At 39.5% G+C, this 7,532-nt stretch overlaps 1 long non-coding RNA gene across 1 annotated transcript; it reads right to left on the bottom strand.

Moving 5' to 3' along the window:
* Positions 1-359: 359 nt before the first annotated feature.
* LOC121140723 lies at positions 360-5,856 on the bottom strand. The gene is made up of 3 exons (XR_005877643.1): positions 5,793-5,856; positions 1,211-1,269; positions 360-390 (listed from the first exon to the last, which is right to left on the bottom strand). It is a non-coding gene; the product is annotated as an uncharacterized LOC121140723 (long non-coding RNA).
* Positions 5,857-7,532: the final 1,676 nt, after the last annotated feature.

Genomic DNA, 7,532 nt, shown 5'->3' with positions numbered 1-7,532 from the left:
GAGGGGCTGATCTCTTTCCTGTGTGGGTGGGTCTTCTGGATGCCGGGAGTAGCCCAGAAGATCGCGGGGGGGGGATGGGTGATGGGCAGGCGGTCCCCGCTGGAGACCCAATCTCACCTGAAGCTGGGCTCCCTGGGGTTGGGGTCTTGGAGGGGCTGATCTCTTTCCTGTGTGGGCGGCTCTTCTGGCAGCCGGGGGCGGCCCCGAAGATGGAGGGGGATGGGTGATGGGCTGGCGGTCCCAGCCGGAGACCCAATCTCACCTGAAGCTGGGCTCGCTGGGTTGGGGTCTTGGAGGGGCTGATCTCTTTCCTGTGTGGGTGGCTCTTCTGGATGCCGGGAGCAGCCCAGAAGATCGTGGGGGGGATGGGTGATGGGCAGGCGGTCCCTGCTGGAGACCCAATCTCATTTTAATGACTTTAATTTCATATAAGAAAATAATTATACAGATTGCACCCACAGGCTCAGCAGTTTTATCGGAGGTCAGAGTCATCCTAGGGACCTCAGAGAAGACACTGCCTACCACATGCAAAATCCCTTAAGCCTGTTCAACAACACCAGAATACACCCCCAACCCTGGGCCCCATATCCCAGCCTACTACTTTGGAAGAAGTCTTTGGCTTTACCAGAGGTCATGCAGGATTTCGGAACCCCAGGTAACATACCAACCACTGCCAGCTAATACTCTTTAAGACCTGCTCAGTAACCCCAAAATGTACACCTTCCCCTGTGTTCTGTATTATAGTCCACAGCCCCAGAAGCCTTCTGGGAGACAATGCTGGTCTGAAGAACCTCAGGCAAGAAACTTCCCACTGCTCACAAACCCCTTTAAAGCCTGCCCAACAACCACAGAGTGCTCACATGTGCATGTGTGTGCACACACATACACATGCACACGAGTGCACACATACACACACACACACACACACTCACTTACACACACATCCACCCCCTTACCCCTGGTTCTATATTCTGGTCTGCAGCTTTAGAAGACTTTTGCTTTACCAGAAACCAGACCACATCTAGGGACTGTAGCAAAAGGTTTTTGTCCCGGCTGGACCAGCCATACTTCTCAGACCCAAAGAAGCACTCAGATACTATATTAATTTAAAAACTGTTGGCTGATGAATAGGTTTTCTTATTGAGTAGCTCTGTCTTAATTATTAGCCCATTTCTATTAATCAAAGTATTTCCATGTGGTCTTATCTTACCAGAGAAGAGTCTGGAGATCTTAGTCCTTTGAAGCCTACATGGTGACTGCTCAGCATCTCTGCAGAGAAGAGAACGATTTAGATTTCCTGTTTGTCACTACTTATATTCTGATTCTGTCCAGCTACATCAATTCCTGTCTGACCAATCAGTCAATCAGTGTTTTATTAATTAACCAATAAGAGAAATATATATATACAGAAGAACAGTATCCATCAATGGGAGGTTTACAACTGAAGTCTACAACTTCAGAAGATTTTAGCTTTACTGGAACACAGTCCAGATCTAGGGACCCAGCTCCTGAAGCTGTATTGGAGGCTAGGCTGGGCTTATGGACCCCAGTCTGCACCCATTCCCCAGGACTTCATATCTGGGTCTGTAACTTTGAAGGAAACTTCAGCTTTTCCAGAGGCCAGGTAGGTATAGGGACCCAAACACCAGAACAGTTGGCATACTGAACCTGAAGACATGCTAATCACCAGAACCATGACTACTTAGGACAGAAGACTAGAGAGAAAAGTAAAACCAAGGAACAAAGCACCCATCTAACAAAGACAAACAGAGGAATTATCCCAAATCCAGATGCCTAAACCCCAAAGTACGAACACAATCAATAACAGAAAAGACAATATGGCATCACCAGAGTCCAGCTATCCTATAACAGCAAGACCTGAACAACCAACATAGCCAAAACACAAGAGAGTGACCTTAAAAATTACTTTATAAAGATGATAGAGGTCCTTAAGAGGATATGAGCAAAACCCATAAAGAAATTGAGGAAAAAACAAACAAAAATTGGAATAAATCAAGCAATCCCAAAATAAAGCCAAAAAAAAGACAAACAGATAGACAAAGAAACTGTTAAAGACTTGACAATGGAAATAGATGCAATAAAGAAAACAAAAACAGAGGGAATCCTAGAAATGGAAAATCTGGGTAAATGAACAGGAACCAACAGAATACAAGAGACAGAAGACAGAAATTCAAGCACTGAATGCATAATAAAGAAAATAGATTCATCAGTAAAAGAATAAAATAAATCTAAAAAATTCTTAACACAAAACAGCCAATAAATTTGGGACACCATGAAAAGACCACACATACGAATAATAGGAGTAGAAGAAGGAGAAGAAACCCAGTTAAAGATCCAGAAAATATATTTTGGTGATATACTCTTTATCATTTAATAAAGATTGCCTGAAGTACCAGAATGCAAAGCCAGCCATACTCATTAGCTATTGAAACTAGGCAGTGGTGGTACACACATTTTATCCCAGTACTGGGGAGACAGGGACAGACCTATCTCTATTAGTTCAAGGCCACACTGAGCTACAAAATTGACCCAGTCCCAAAGAGAAACAGCTCCCACAAAGATGATCTCAGCAATTGGGATCACACACCTTTAATCACAGGATTTGAGAGTTACAAAAGTCGGTCTTAGAGAATTTGTCTCTAGCCACTGGAGAATTTGTTTCCAGTCTGAGGCATGGCAGAGACAGGATTGCAGTTTGAGGTTTGGTGGAGAGCATTGTCTCTGAGGATTCATGTAGACAGGATTGCCATTTCAACTGGGTAGAAGTAAGAGCTAGTTATTTGGATGCTTTTCTTCTCTGATCTTCAACTTGAAGCTTGAACCCAGGTACCAGTCTCCCAGTCTTTTAGTATTCAAGTTACGATATATTCAACAAAATCATAGAAGAAAATTTTCCCAACCTAAATAAGGACTTGCCTATAAAAATACAAGAAGCTTTCAGAATATCAAATAGATAGGATGAGAAGAGAAAATCCCCTTGCCACATAATAATCAAAACACTAAACATACAGTACAAAAAATATTAAAAGTGGCAAGGAAAAAGGCCATGTAACATAATAAGGCAGACCTTTCAATGGAGACCCTAAAATTCAGAAGGGCCTGGACTAATGTCTTGCAGGACCTAAGAGACCATGGATACTAGCCCAGAGTACTATACCCAGCAAAACTGTCAATCACCATTGACAGAGAAAAGAAGATATTTCATGACAATGTCAAATTTATATAATATCTACTCACAGGCCCAGCTCTATAGAATGGAAACTCCAACCTGAGGAAGTTGACTACACCCAACAAAAAACACAGGCAATAGATAATCACACACATGCAAAACCCAAAGAAAGGAAACACACACACACACACACACACACACACACACACACACAGAGAGAGAGAGAGAGAGAGAGAGAGAGAGAGAGAGAGATACTACTGCTACCAACAAAAAATAGGAATGAACAATCATTGGTCATTAATACTCCTCAGTATCAATAAAAAGACACAGGCTAACATAATGAATATGGAAACAAGATCCATCAGTCTGATATATCTGAGAAACACACCTCAATATCAAAGATAGAGATCACATCAGAGTAAAGGGATGGGAAAATATTTTCCAATAAAATGAACATCAGAAGCAATTTGGTATAGCCATGCTAATATCTAACAAAACAGATTTTCCACCAAAGTAATCAAAAGAGATGGAGAGCACATTTCATATTTATCACAGAAAAAATCCACCAATATGATATCTCAATTATGAATATCTATGCCCCAAATGTAAGGGCATTCACATTTGTAAAAGAGACATTACTAAAGCTTAAATCAAGCATAAAACCACACATAGAATTAGTGGGAGACATTAACACCCTTACTCTCACCAACAGACAGGTTGTCCAGACAAAAACTAAATAGGTAAATAATGGAGCTAATAGATATCTACAGAACAAAAGAACAAAACTTCTTCTCAGTACTTCATGGAACCTTCTCCAAAACTGACCATACATTCAGCCACAAAGCAAGTCTCAACAGATGCCAAAAGAAAAAAAGTAAATGACTCCTGCATCTTATCAGACCATCATGGATTAAAGATGGATCTTAACAATAACAGCAGCAGCAGAAGCAGTAGCAACAGTAGCAGCACAGAAAGGTTAGAAACTTGTGGAAACTGAGTAACTCTCTAATGAGTGACAACTGGATCAAAGAAGAAATACAGAAGTTAAAAATTTCCTAGAATCAAAGGTAACAAGTACAGAAGATACCAAAACATATGGGACGCAAAGGAAGCGGCTAAAATTACAGCACTAAGTACATTCACAAGAATTTGGAGAGGTCTCATACTATGGAATTAATATCACAAGTGAGAGCTCCAAAACAACAAAAAGCAGACCCACCTAAGAGGTGTAAATAGATGGAAATAATCAAACTGAGGGCTAAAATCAATAAACGAGGAACAAAAGGAACAATATGAAGAATCAATGAAACAAATTGTTGGTTCTTCAAAAAGAATCAACAAAATAGATTAACCTCTTATCCAAACTAACTAAAAGGCAGATAATATCCAAATCAGCAGAAACAGAAAGAAAAAGGGAGATATAAACAACAGACCTTGAGGAAAAATAAAGAACCCATAGGACATAGTTCAAAGACCTGTATGATACAAAATTGGAAAATCTAAAAGAAATGAACAAATTTCTTTCTTTAAATTAATTGATTTTTTTCATCCCGACAGAAGTTTCCCCTCCATCCTCTCTTCCTTTTCCCTCTTCCTGCTCCCCTCTACCCACTCCCTGCATCTACTCTGTCTCATTTAAAAAAGGGGCAGACCTCCTGTGGGTGTCAACAAAGCATGGCAGATTGAGTTGAGGCAGGATCAATCTCCTCCCCCTGCATCAAGGCTGGGCTAGGAAACCCAGCAAATAGCTTCCCAAAAGACAGCTCAAGCACTATGTGCAGGTACTGATCCCACTGCTAGGGGCTCCACAAACAGACCAAGCAACATCATTGTCACACACCTGCGGAAGGCCTAGATCAGTCCTATGTTGACTCGCTAGCTGTTGGTCCAGAGTCCATGAGCTCCCAGGAGCTCAGGTCATCTGTCTCTGTGTATTTCCGCATTATGATTTTGAGCCCCCTGGGTCATACATCCAATCTCCTCCTTTTCAACAGGACCTCCAGTACTTGTCTGTGGATCTCTGCATCTGTTTCTATCAGTTACTGAATGAAGGCTCTCTAATGACAATTAGGGTGGCCACCAATCTAATTACAGGAGATGGCCAGTTCAGTCACCCTCTCCACTATTGCTAGGAATCTTAGTAGAGTTCATCCTTGTAGATTACTGAGAGTTTCCCTGGAACCAGATATCTCTCTAACTCCCAAATGATGCCCCCATCAAGACATATTGTCATTACTATCTCCCTCAACCTCACCCCAACCTCCAACCCTATCCCTCTTGTTCTCTTCCCTCACCCTCCCCTTGCATCCCCTCCCCCCATTTTACCAAGGATATCTCTCCTATTTCCCTTTCCCAGGGAAATCTACTCATCCCTCTTTGGACCTTTCTTGTTCCCTAGCCTCTCTTGTCCTGTGGATGATAATCTGGTTACCCTTAACTTTACACCTAATATCCACTTATGGGTGAACATATACCATGTTTGTATTTCTGGGTCTGGATTACCTCACTCAAAATGATTTTTTTCTATTTCCATTCATTTGTTTGCAAATTTAATGATGTCATTGTTTTTACTACTGAGTAATATTCGATTGTATAAACTCACCACGTTTTCCTTATCCATTGTTTGGTTGAGGGGCAGACTGGGTTGTTTCTAGGTTCCACCTATTACAAACAATGCTGCTATGAATATAGCATCAACAAAATCAGAAACAAAAAGGGGAACAAAACAACAGATTCTAAGGAAAAAGAGAGAACCATTAGATCATACTTCAAAAATCTGTACTACATAAAATTAGAAAATATAAAAAAGGACAAATTCCTTGGTAGATGCCACTTTCCAAACTTAAATCAAGATCAGATAAACAATTTAAATAGAATGATAATCCCCAAGGAAATAGAAGTAGTCATTAAAATTCTCCCATCCCCCCAAAAGTACAGAGGATAGTTTTACTGCAGAATTCTAACAAACTTTCAAAGAAGAACTAATTCCAACACTCCTCAAATTATTTCACAAAATATAAACAGAAAGAACTTTGCCAATTTCTTTCTTTGGGGCCACAGTCACCCTGATACCCCAATTACACAAAGACTCAACAAAGAAAGATAATTACAGACCATTTTTCCTCATGAACATTGATGCAAAAATGCTCAATAAAATTCTGGCAAACAGAATCCATGAACACATTAAAAAAGATCATACATCATTATCAAGAGAACTTCATCCAGAGAGGCGAGGATGGTTCAACATGAAAATCTGTCCATGTAATCGATCATATAAACAAAGTGAAAGGGGAAAAACCCAGGATCATCTTCTTAGAAGCTGAAAAAGCCTTTGAGAAAATCCAATATCCTTTCATTAGAAAAGATTTGGGGAGATCAGGGATACAAGGAAAATTACTAAATATACAAAAGCATATATAATGTAGCAAGCCAGTAACCAACATCAAATTAAATGGGGAGAAGCTCAAAGCAATTACATTAAAATCAGGCACAAGACAAAGTTGTCAACTCTCTCCATAACTGTTCAATATATTACTTGAAGTTCTAACCAGAGCAATATGACAACAAAAGGAGACCAAGAGGATAAAATGGGAAAGGAAGAAGTGAAAGTATTATTATTCCCACATGATATGGTAGTATACATAAGCAACCCCAAAATTCTACTAGAGAACTCCTACAACTTTTAAAGAACTTTAGTCAAGTGGATGTATATAATATTAACTCAAAAATTCAGTAACTTTCTTATATATAAATGACAAATGGGCTGAGAAAGAAATCAGAGAATCAGTTCCCTTTACATTAGCACCAAATAACATAAAATACCTTGATATACCTTTAACCAAGCAAGTAAAAGACCCTGTATGACAAGAACTTTAAGTCTTTGAAGAAAGAAATTAATGAATATGTCAGAAGATGTAAACATCTTCCATACACTTGGATAGATAGTATTAATGTAGTAAAATGATTATCTTATCAAAAGCAATCTGCAGATTCAATGAAATCCCCATTAAAATCCCAAAACAATTTTTATAGACCTTGAAAGAACAATACTCAGTTTCATATGGAAAAAGAATAAAATTCAGGGTAGCTAAAAATCTCACACAATAAAATAACTTTAAGATGTATGATTTCAAGAGGCATTACAGAGCTATAGTAATAAAACTACATGGTATTGTCATAAAAACAGACAGATGGGACACTGGAATCAAATCAAAGACACAGACATAAATCCTTATACCTATGGATACCCGATTTTCAAGAGAAAGTCCAAGATTATATAATGGAAAAAAGAAAGCATGTTCAACAAATGGTGTTGGCATAAATGGATATCGGCATGTAGAAG

The sequence above is a fragment of the Mesocricetus auratus genome, unplaced genomic scaffold (assembly GCF_017639785.1).
Source record: "Mesocricetus auratus isolate SY011 unplaced genomic scaffold, BCM_Maur_2.0 Super-Scaffold_100006, whole genome shotgun sequence".
Classification (NCBI taxonomy): domain Eukaryota; kingdom Metazoa; phylum Chordata; class Mammalia; order Rodentia; family Cricetidae; genus Mesocricetus; species Mesocricetus auratus.
Note: the sequence above shows the minus strand (reverse complement) of the source record. Positions and strands in the feature narration are given on the sequence as shown.